The sequence below is a fragment of the Nicotiana tabacum genome, chromosome 16 (assembly GCF_000715075.1).
Source record: "Nicotiana tabacum cultivar K326 chromosome 16, ASM71507v2, whole genome shotgun sequence".
NCBI classification, from domain to species: Eukaryota; Viridiplantae; Streptophyta; class Magnoliopsida; order Solanales; family Solanaceae; genus Nicotiana; species Nicotiana tabacum.
The window spans coordinates 154,844,041-154,855,328 of NC_134095.1; positions in this window are offsets into that span (position 1 = coordinate 154,844,041).

The window sequence follows — 11,288 nt, forward strand, 5'->3', positions numbered from 1 at the left end:
CGACCCTTTTTTAGAGAAACCAAAAACTAAGAGGAAGGAGATTGTGATCGAGCCCTGGTATCTGAGCTGCCTACATATCCTTGGCTATAAAGGAATCAGGACACGTATAGTTCAGAAGTAGGAACAGTGATGGAGTATACTGAGGTGGAGAGCCGGTCGAGGTGCCGTTCCATCGAGGTTCCGGTCTTCGGTCCTGTTATTACATCAAAATCAAAAATGAAAAAGACTAACTAAGCCTGTCAACTATGAGTTACAGGATTCCTATCTATAAGTCTTCTGAAGCTTGATCTTGAGTCTTGAATGGTTCTTCATGCAGACTTTAGATTTGAACCTTGACGCTTGCTAGCTGCAGGTGCTAGTTCGTTCTTCTTTAGCTTTCCGGATCAAGACCGGACATGTAGTGCTCGTTACTTCAACCATGTCTTGAGCAGTTCACATCTTTCATCTGCTTCTGCATTTGGATTCACTTCCCTCTTTTTCCTTTTTTTATTCTAGATTGTGACTAACTTCTATTGATCATCTCGGACTATTGACTCGCATTGCTGCCACGAACTTTTGCTACTTCTAATTTGAATTGAATTCTGAAATAACTTCCCTTGTTCTCCAGGTGGGCGTCTGATTACCAACATTTGAATTGTATTCCCTTGTTCTCCAGGTGGGCGCCTGATTGCCAAAACTTGAAGTATATTCCCTTGTTCTCCAGGTGGGCGCTTGATTGCCGAAACTTGAACTGTATTCCCTTGTTCTCCAACTGGGTGCCTGAATGCCGAAACTTGAACTGTATTCCCTTGTTCTCCAGGTGGGCGCCTGATTGCCAAAACTTTAACTGTATTCCCTTGTTCTCCAGGTGGGTGCCTGATCACCAAAACTTGAATTGTATTCCCTTGTTCTCCAAGTTGGCTTCTGATTTCCAAAACTTAAACTGTATTCCCTTGTTCTCCAGGTGGGCGCCTGATTGCCAAAACTTGAATTGTATTCCCTTGTTCTCCAGGTAGGTGCCTGATTGCCGAAACATGAACTATATTTCCCTTATTCTCCAGGAGGGCGCCTGATTTCCAAAACTTGAACTGTATTCCCTTGTTCTCCAGGTGGGCGCCTGATTGCCAAAACTTGAACTATATTCCCTTATTCTCCAAGTGGGAGGATTGCCAAAACTTTAACTACATTCCCTTGTTCTCCAGGTGGGCGCCTGATTGCAAAAACTTGAACTGTATTCCCTTATTCTCCATGTGGGCGCCTGATTACCCAAACTTGAACTGTATTCCCTTATTCTCCAGGTTGGTGCGCCTGATTGCCAAAACTAGAACTATATTCTCTTGTTCTCCAGGTGGGCGCCTGATTGCCAATACTTGAATTGTATTCCCTTATTCTCTAGGTGGGCGCCTGATTGCCGAAACTTGAATTGTATTCCCTTGTTCTCCAGGTGGGTGCCTGATTGCCAAAACTTGAATTGTATTCCCTTGTTCTCCAGGTGGGCGCCTAATTGCCAAAACTTAAATTGTATTCCCTTGTTCTCCAGGTGGGCGCCTGATTGCCAAAACATGAACTGTATTCCTTTATTCTCCAGGTGGGTGCCTGATTGCCAAAACATGAACTGTATTCTCTTGTTCTCCAGGTAGGTGCCTAATTACAACAAAACAGACAAAATAAAAGAAACTTTTCTGCCCCAGTTTGGTACTGGGAACATCTGTGAGTGTTAATCGAATCTTGTCATCAAAAGAGCTATAAAATCTCAAAAGTTAAATCTCATTATCCAGGAGGGCCCTGAAAACTTCAATTTAAATCTCATCTTAAGAGTGACAACTTTAAAGCTAAATTATATTTCCTAAAGTTAGAACTTACGCTAAATTTTGTTATCTGTGAAGGTCTTGAAATTTAACTAAGTTTATCCAGGAGGGTCCTGAGAACTTTTAAGATTAAATCCCATTATTCAAGAGGGTCCTGAAATTTTAAATTAAATCTCATTATCTAGGAGGGTCTTGAATAGCCGAGAATGAACTTACCTGAGCCATGCTCTCTTCCTGGAGTATCTCTGTAGAACTAACAAAATTCCGTGCCCCTAAACCATGCTTTTCCTCATAGAGGGTTCCTATAGATCGAACAAATTTTTCTTTCCCTTTTCAAACTGCCTTTGTGCTGACAAAATTTGGGCACGACACTTGAAAAAATCATTCCAAGCTTTGATTTGGACACAATTTTTGTCCCTATTTCAATCAAAGAAAACTTGTGCGTTTATAAATATGGTGGTTGGTTTGTGGCCTTGACTTTGAGGGTGATTGCTCCTTCACTTCCCATGATAACTTTGATTTCAACTCGAAAGACCTTGATTGTTTATTGACTAACCACTTTCTCTGTCAACCTTATCACAGAAAATACCTCTAATCCGTTCAAACCCAAACCCTCTATTTGTTGCATTGTGCTTATGAATTGACATTTACCAAACCTTTGTATTTCACATGAATCCCAAAACACGTTGATTTTTACCAACTCAGTGCGCTTGTTTCTCTTTCCTGACGTAGGCCACTGGCCTTGGCCTTGAGGTCCTTTGCTCCTTCACTTGCCATGATTACTTTGATTTCCACTTGGAAGACCTTGCTTGTTATTGGTTAACCACTTTCTCTGTCAACCTTATCACAGAAAATACCTTTGATCCATTCAAACCCAACACCCTCTATCTGTTGCATTGTTCATGAATTGACATATATTGAACCTTTATATTTCACATGAATACCAAAGCACGTTGATTGTTACCAACTCAGTGCGCATGCTATTTTTTTTTACGTATGCCACTTTGATGTGTTAGCCAGATCCCGTTTTGTGCAATTGGAAAGCTGGTGGCAAATTTTAAAGTCATTTCTCACTTGTTCTGACCAAACAGACTCAGGAAGAGGAAGTAAACAAGACAAAGGAACAGAGTAAAGGACAATGGAAAGAGATGATTCCTAACAAGAAAATTACAAAGTAGAAACTTATCAGATGTGGTTACCAACTCTAAGGACCATGACATGCACCTTTGGATTAAGTGGCCTAATCTGTCAAGCAAGTCTGATGTTCAACTCTTGTTATACCCCTAAACCGTGAAACTGGGCTTCAATGCTCTAATTATCCAATCTGATTCACGATCCTTATTCGACTTGTAGTGCCCGAAGGGTTTTCACCATCAAGCCTCTCTCATTTTGTTCTTTCTCTCAACTCACCATCGCCTTATGGTGCATGCGAAGATTTTCACCAATAGGACTCTCTCATTTTGTTCTTTTCTTCTTATTTCCTCTGATTCTGCAGATGGCAAGACATTAACCATCGTAAAAACATCATATACTCTTGGCATGTCTAAACTCAGCACTCTCAAACATTATCTGGGAGGTCTTTTGGACTGTAATGTGGCTTTTGGACAGGGTTAGAAAGAAAAGATATCATAAAGACTCAAAATAACTAAGATAACAAGGTTAATTTATTTACAACTTTTGGTATCCATTTCAAAACTTTTCCCCAGTTTCTAAAGCAAGGGAATTTGATTTTGTTTTCTTTTCTTTTTGAGATGGAATTTCTAAGAAAGACTGCCCCACTCTCGACTTCGTGGGATTATGTAATATTTTATTTAGTATGAACGAACCATAAGGCTGCCTTCGTATCTTGTGGTGACAAGAATCAGGTCAAACGTAGTTCACAAAACTACTTTTTGTTACTATTTTCTTTTTTTTCTTTTTTTTTTCTTTATCTCTATTTTTTCTCTTCTTTTTTTTTTGAATTTTTCTTTTGGAATAAACTTTCTAAAATAAACCTATGTGGACATGAACTTTTTTTTTCTGCGTATGACTCTAACTTGATTCCAAAAGAGGGGAGGTCAAAGAAATCAGTACAGGCTTAAAAGGGTATCGAATGGTATAAGTGTTTGGGTAGCTGAAGGAGGGCCTACTAATCCCTGAAAATGCTAAGTACAACGCATGTAACTTGAAATGAAAAAGGCAGAGCACACATAATATTTCTTTTACAGCTTTGGCATTGATATCACAAATATGATTTCCACTTTTTTTTAGTGCCTTGTCAAGTACAGAACTCTCATTGGGTGATTCCCTCTTCACAATGGATATCCTCCGTCAATTCGGAGAAAACTTTCTCGACTTTATCTTGATACTTGAGGTATACTTGAACTCAAAATTGCTTGCTTCAAATTGTCTAGTATGCACTCTCCTTTAATGAATTCTTGTCATCCAATTAACTTCCCAAATTATCTGCCCCAGTTTAACACAGTTCGGGCTTCAAATGATCTCAAAATATCCAAATCTATACTTATTTCCCTCAAGTGTCCCTATCATCTTCAAAATTATTTCATTGCTTCATGATTAAACTAACTTTTAAGACCAGACCTAGAATTATGTGTGTATGTCATGTCACTAGAGCCAGCATTAAAAGAACTATAAAAATAAAAGAGAACTAAACAAAAAGTGACTAGAAATAACAGAAAACAGAAAATTGTATTAGACAAACGGTGAAAGAGTTTGAACAACAAGACAAGCAAAATAAACTGAGATACAACCATGGAACAAACCTAGATAACACTAAATGAGTTACTACGACTAAATAAACTAGGCAAAATAAAAGGACAGAAGGGTTTGAGTCATAAGGCAATATCCGGATTACAACCCTGAAATAACCCGGACAATAGAAATGATAACAAAATAAACCACCAGAACTCCTCCCTTACTAACCAAGAAGGGAGCGTCTTTCCAATTACCAAGCTCGACATTTTAACCACTGAGTTCCACAACAATATTACTAATATCATTACCAATTTCAATCACATTGACCTCAGCAAATAGCTTTGGGTCCTTTTTGCCAACTTGTTCTTAAGATCAACTTTTGGAACTGAGACTGATAGCACTGAAAACTTTGCGACAAGTGTCCCTTTGAGGATCTCAGAAGAATTCTCATATTCCTTTTCAACACAAATCATACCCACCATATGCGTCTCATTATGAACAGATGATGGACTTTGGCTAGTGTCTACTGTATCTGGATTTTGCATGATAATGTCACCTGCATCAATAAGCCGTTGAACTGCTCTTTTCAGATGCCAAAACTTTTCTGTGCTGTGACCCTGGGCATTAGAGCAATATGCGCACCTTTGAGAATAATCAAAATTCTTTGGAAGGGGGTTCATCATTTTTATCTGAATCGGCTTCAATATGTCCAATTACCTCAACTTTTGGAACAAACTGGCATATGATTCTCCAATAGGAGTGAAAGTATTTTCTTTTCCCTGCTGTCTTTTCATTTTGTACTCCGGCCTCGGTTGGAACCTCTTATGGGTAGATGGTTGACATGCTTGAGGAGGCAGGTACAATATTTGTGGAGGTGGTTCAAGCCATTGTTGGTCTCGTGGGTGTGGAGCATATGGAGGCGCATTGTGAATAGAGTATTGGGAAGGTGAGGCATGACCTTGGTGATTTTGTGGAGGAAAGTAGTACTGGGAAGGATTATCTGGAGTACGAGGATATTCATGGGGTCGGTATTGAGGCTGAAAGCGTTTAGCAGGAATGCCCACTGGATCCTGTAGTTGGTGGGACTCAGCAGCATCTTTTCTATCAATTGGAGAACTGACCCGAGCAACTTGTTCGTTCCATCTGAGCCAAAAATCCCTAAAACTTCCCTTGGGTTTCTTTTCCATCTAAGATAGGGAAGCGTGGATTGGGATAATGTCTACATTGTACTGATAGTGCCGAACAAAATCTTGAGCCATGTCATCCCATGTATGCCACTTACCGACATCTTGACGAGTATGCCATTCTAAAGCTGCCCCAGTCAGGCTCTCACTGAAATACTCCATCAGCAACTCATCTTTCTCGTCCACACTTCTCAATTCACTACAATAACCCCTCAGCTGGGCTACTGGATCTCCACGCCCCTCATACAAATTAAACTTTGGCATCTTAAACCCCTTCAGCTTTCTGGATATCTCATCTTGCTCCACTATCTTAGCATGCTTTGCAGTTTCATTGGGAGGCTCAAAATGAGGAGCGTAAGAGTATAGACCCGAGACCTTGAAAATTGGTTCTGGAGCATAGTGTTGGGCATCGGGGTTTTTGAACATTGTCTCGCTAGAGGATCGAGGAAAGGTAGCAGGTGGATGAGCTACAAAAACATGAGTGGTCAAAGGAACGGGATATGAGATAGTTTTGGGGGTGGAGTGTGAAAAGGTTGGGAAGATATCCTAGACTTGTGACAGTGGCGGAATGGTGACAAGGCTTTCAGTGTAGTTAGTGGGAGCTGATGGTGGAGGACGCCCACTAATCCAGGCTTGGTATATTTCGGGCATTTGTCCTTTCAACCTTAAGACCTATTCTTTCAACTCAGATTCTGATTCAATAATTCCCTTAGACGGATCAATAACCCCTGTGTCCAAGTCTTTGCTAGCCATGACTACCTTGCTCTTTGACCTTGTGTTGTATGGATGAATTACTTAAAAACCACAAACCAACCACCTTTTTGCTCAATGAAGATAACAAAAGGAACAAAATGGAGTCATCATGTTAGCATTAGGGCATTTAACAGCTAAAAATATTACATTGCGTGCAATGCACCTAGAACAATTAACGGTTTTAGAATGACTTCGAGGGCCACAAGGTCACTTGGCATCATCCCAATTTTGTTCATTTCAATCTCCTCTTTTCTTTTCTTTTCTAGCATTTCTTGGTTTGCTCATTTTCCTTCCCTTTTTTTCTTTCTGATTATCACTCTTTACTTTCCTCTCATTTCTCACGTCCCATAACTTCATCCTCTTTTTTCTTTTTTTTTAATTCTTTTTGTTTCTTTTTCTTTTAATAAAAAAAATGATTCGATCGAACCCTATGTAGGTTGCCTACGTATCATGATGCCACATGAATCAGATTTTTGCATAGTTCGGGAAGATCGGGAATAAAGGAAACAAACTAATGTCCGCTTTTCTTTTTTTCCCCTCTTTTTTACTTTAATGAATACTCTGATGAGAAAAAGGAAGAAAATATCTCTTTTTTTAGACTTAATGTTCTATAACCTATTCTAAACTCAAGCTTAACGAGCATATATTTTATTTTTTTGAAACAAATACTCTATGAGAAATTATTAAGGAAAAAAAACCCTAGAAGAGAAAAATATTTTTTGATTCTTTTTTTAGGAAGGAAAACTAAAGAATAAACCAAAGAAAAATATTTTGAATTTTCGTTTGTTATCCCTGAAGAAAGATTTCGAAACGAGAAATGAACAAGATGAAAAATATTTTTGGATTTCAATTTTTGATTGCCTAAGGAAGAAACTCTAAAGATAAACAAAAGATAAAGTAATTTTTTGTCTATGTACAATATCCTATAGTTCTAGTAAAAATAAAAAGAATATATATATATATATATATTTCCCGAAGAAGAACCTCAAAAGAATTTATTTTTTTGAATTTTGGAATCAATATCTTAAAGAAAACTTTTAAAGAGGTACTAAAAGAAAATTCTTTTTTTGTTTTTGAATATTTAGTCTTAATATACTAAAGAAAATATAAAAGCAATTTTTTTTATTTGGAGTTCTAGCTATTAATATTCTAAAGAAAACTTCTAACGGAAATATAAAACGCAAAATCTTTTTTTTTGTTTTGGATTTTTGAGTTATAACAACTTCTTCAAATGCAAAATATAAAGTACAATAACAAAAGACTCGACATTACTGTACAAAACTAGAAGGTAAAAGATGACATAAAATGAATAACAGACTCAAAACATAATAACTACTAAAACAAATATCCTTAAGCAAACTTCTAAATGAGCGACTCTGACTGGATGGTCCTAGGGCGTCTGTCATGCCCAAACTCCGGTAAATAGATCCAGACTTGTATGAGAAAATTAAGACCAAATAAAGTTAAAAACCTAGAACACTATGTGAGACAATAACACTTCCTGTTGGACAACATGCGAGACATGATTGATGCTATTTTTGCAAAATGGCTTATGCAGCCTAAAGATGGCTAGAAGTGCAAAATTTGGCTAAGACCCCGCAAAACCAAGAACCTAAGATTTACTAGGAAGACCGGACCCTATGTGGGTTGCCTACGTATCACGCCCCGAAAGACGAGAATCAGGTATGCGTAGTTCAGGAAGATTGGATACGAGCGAGAATAATAAAAAAAAACAACTAATTTAGAGAAAATATACTTTTTGTCTTTTTCTTGAAAAATGATGAAACATATAAAATCTTTTGGATTTTTTTTTTCTTTTTTTTAAATTTTTTTTTTTAAAAAAATGAAGGAAAAGTGCAAAATCTTTTTGGATTTTTTCATTTTCATTTTTTATCTTTTCTTGAAAAACGTGAAAGAAAATTATAACGGGCCCTACTTGCTTTATTTTACACTTCACCCCCTTTTCTTTCTCATGTACCCTCAAACCTTATTGGTCCGCCAAATGACCCCTTTTACCCTTGAAGAATGTAACATATAGCACATAAAATGCATAAAATGGCCTTTTATTTTTGGGTACACCTATCCTAGACGGACCCAACCCCTGTGTTGAGTCCCCAAAGTCAAATGCACATGATACAAATAAGCGTTCCTACTAGGGATCCGACATCAGGCTGTGTTATTCTAGGTTTTAAAATCTGGGTGTATTGTTCTAGACTTGGTGTACCCGAGCGGACAACTCGAGACAAGGGGGTCTACGTACCGGGAACCAAAAGGTCATCCGGCTTTGTAACTTGTCCGAACCTCTTTCTAAATTAACGTATGCCACTAACAGAAAAGAAGTCACGCCAGTGTGCACTTCCCCAAAGATGAGAAAAGAAGGGTTTCACAGTAGTTTATATACAGTTCAAATAATATCAAAGCGGTCAAAAGCGGCATTTAGCACATTAGGCCCAAACACGTAAAAATCAGGTAATAAATAAAGCCAACTATAACAATTATTCTAAGCTCGAATTCTGAATCCTGAACCAGAAGTTCTGGGTTCTTTTCCCCAACAGAGTCGCAAGAGTTGTCACACCTCCTTTTTTCTACCCCGAGAGGGGTGTAGGGGAGCTTTTTCCAATTTAACTGACAATTGAAACGAGATTATTTTATTTAAAATTTAGAGTCGCCACTTGGGATGATTAATGGTGTCTCAAGTCACCGGTTTTAAATCCCGAATCGAGGAAAGATTGACTCTATTTTGCAGTTCGCGAAACACAAAAATCCGGGTAAGGAATTATGTTAACCCGGGAGAAGGTGTTAGGCATTCCCGAGTTTCGTGGTTTTAGCATGGTCGCTCAACTGTTAATATTGGCATATTTATCTGATTTTAAACATTTTTGAAACCTATGTGCATTTTATCCCTTTTAAAATCGCTTTTGATAATCTGATTGTCATATAACTAGTTATTTTATTATATATTGTGAATCATGTCACGGAAATCGTACTCACGATCCACAACGTGTTTATTTATTTAACAAGATTAAATTGGGGCCGGGTCACATAAATGTACCCCCGGATTTTAGAAATTAAGCATCATAACTACGTCACGAGAACTGTACTCGTAGCTATGATAGTTTATTTAATTAACGCGCCTAAAGCAAACTACGAGAGCTCAAGGAATTTTTAATATTAGTTAAGATAATTAATATGAGGGCCATAGATTATGTGATTCAATTGTATGAATGGCATGCCTCAATTTTATTAAAGGAAAAGTATTCAACTAAAGCGAACTAAGGATATTCATATTTAAAACTAATGTGAAATTAAGTGCCACAATCACGCTATGGGAGCCATACCCGCAGTTATGAGGATAAGTCTAATATGGTCCTTCAATTATACACGAGCAAATTTAGTTTTTTCAATTATAAAAACAAATAGAACATTTTTAGTATTTCTTAGCAGAATCTTGTTAGTTAAGCTAATGGATTCTTCACGTCAAATATAGAACACTGCTGACATTAATATATACAGCAGAATCTATGCCTTTCAATTCCCATATGTTGTTTTTTTGCATACGTTGCAAGTACTTGCTATTAAATAGGGCTGTATTTTGTCCCGGGCCCGGGCCTTAGTGGGCCTAACGGGCCGGGCCTCGCGGTCCCGGGCTTCGTGGTCCCGGGCTCTGGCGGTCCCGGGCCTGGCGGTCCCGGTCTTCGTGGGCCTAATGGGTGGAACCGGCCCGTGACGGGCCTAAGCCCACATGGTCCTGTGCTTAACGGGCCGGGCTCGTGGGCTTCGCGGGCCTAGCGGGTTTTTTTTTTTTTTTTAAAGACAATTTCTTGTAGTATCATGGCTATATTAATATGTAGTATATATGTATATCTAATTATTAAAGTGCTTGACGAAAAAGAAAATAACAAAACAATAGTAAAACACTAAATTGTCATGCATAAATATCACTTCTTGATATTATATTGTATCTTATGTATATATATTCTCTTATATATTTTCTTTTAGTATATATATTGTATCTTATGTATATATTGTAGCTTATAAATATATTTTCTTGTAGTATATATATTGTATATTATGTATATATTGTAGCATAATATATTTTCTTGTAGTATATTATATTGTATCTTATGTATATATATTCTCTTATATATTTTCTTGTAGTATATATATTGTATATTATGTATATATTGTAGCATAATATATTTTCTTGTAGTATATATATTGTATCTTATGTATATATATTCTCTTATATATTTTCTTGTAGTATATATATTGTATATTATGTATATATTGTAGCTTATAAATATATTTTCTTGTAGTATATATATTGTATATTATGTATATATTGTAGCATAATATATTTGCTTGTAGTATATTATATTGTATCTTATGTATATATATTCTCTTATATATTTGCTTGTAGTATATTATATTGTATCTTATGTATATATATTCTCTTATATATTTTCTTGTAGTATATATATTGTATCTTATGTATATATTGTAGCTTATAAATATATTTTCTTGTAGTATATATATTGTATATTATGTATATATTGTAGCATAATATATTTTCTTGTAGTATATTATATTGTATCTTATGTATATATATTCTCTTATATATTTTCTTGTAGTATATATATTGTATATTATGTATATATTGTAGCATAATATATTTTCTTGTAGTATATTATATTGTATCTTATGTATATATATTCTCTTATATATTTTCTTGTAGTATATATATTGTATCTTATGTATATATTGTATCTTATAAATATATTTTCTTGTAGTATATATATTGTATATTATGTATATATTGTAGCATATAAATAATTCTAAGTATAGACAAAGAAATATTGCGAAAAGAAGC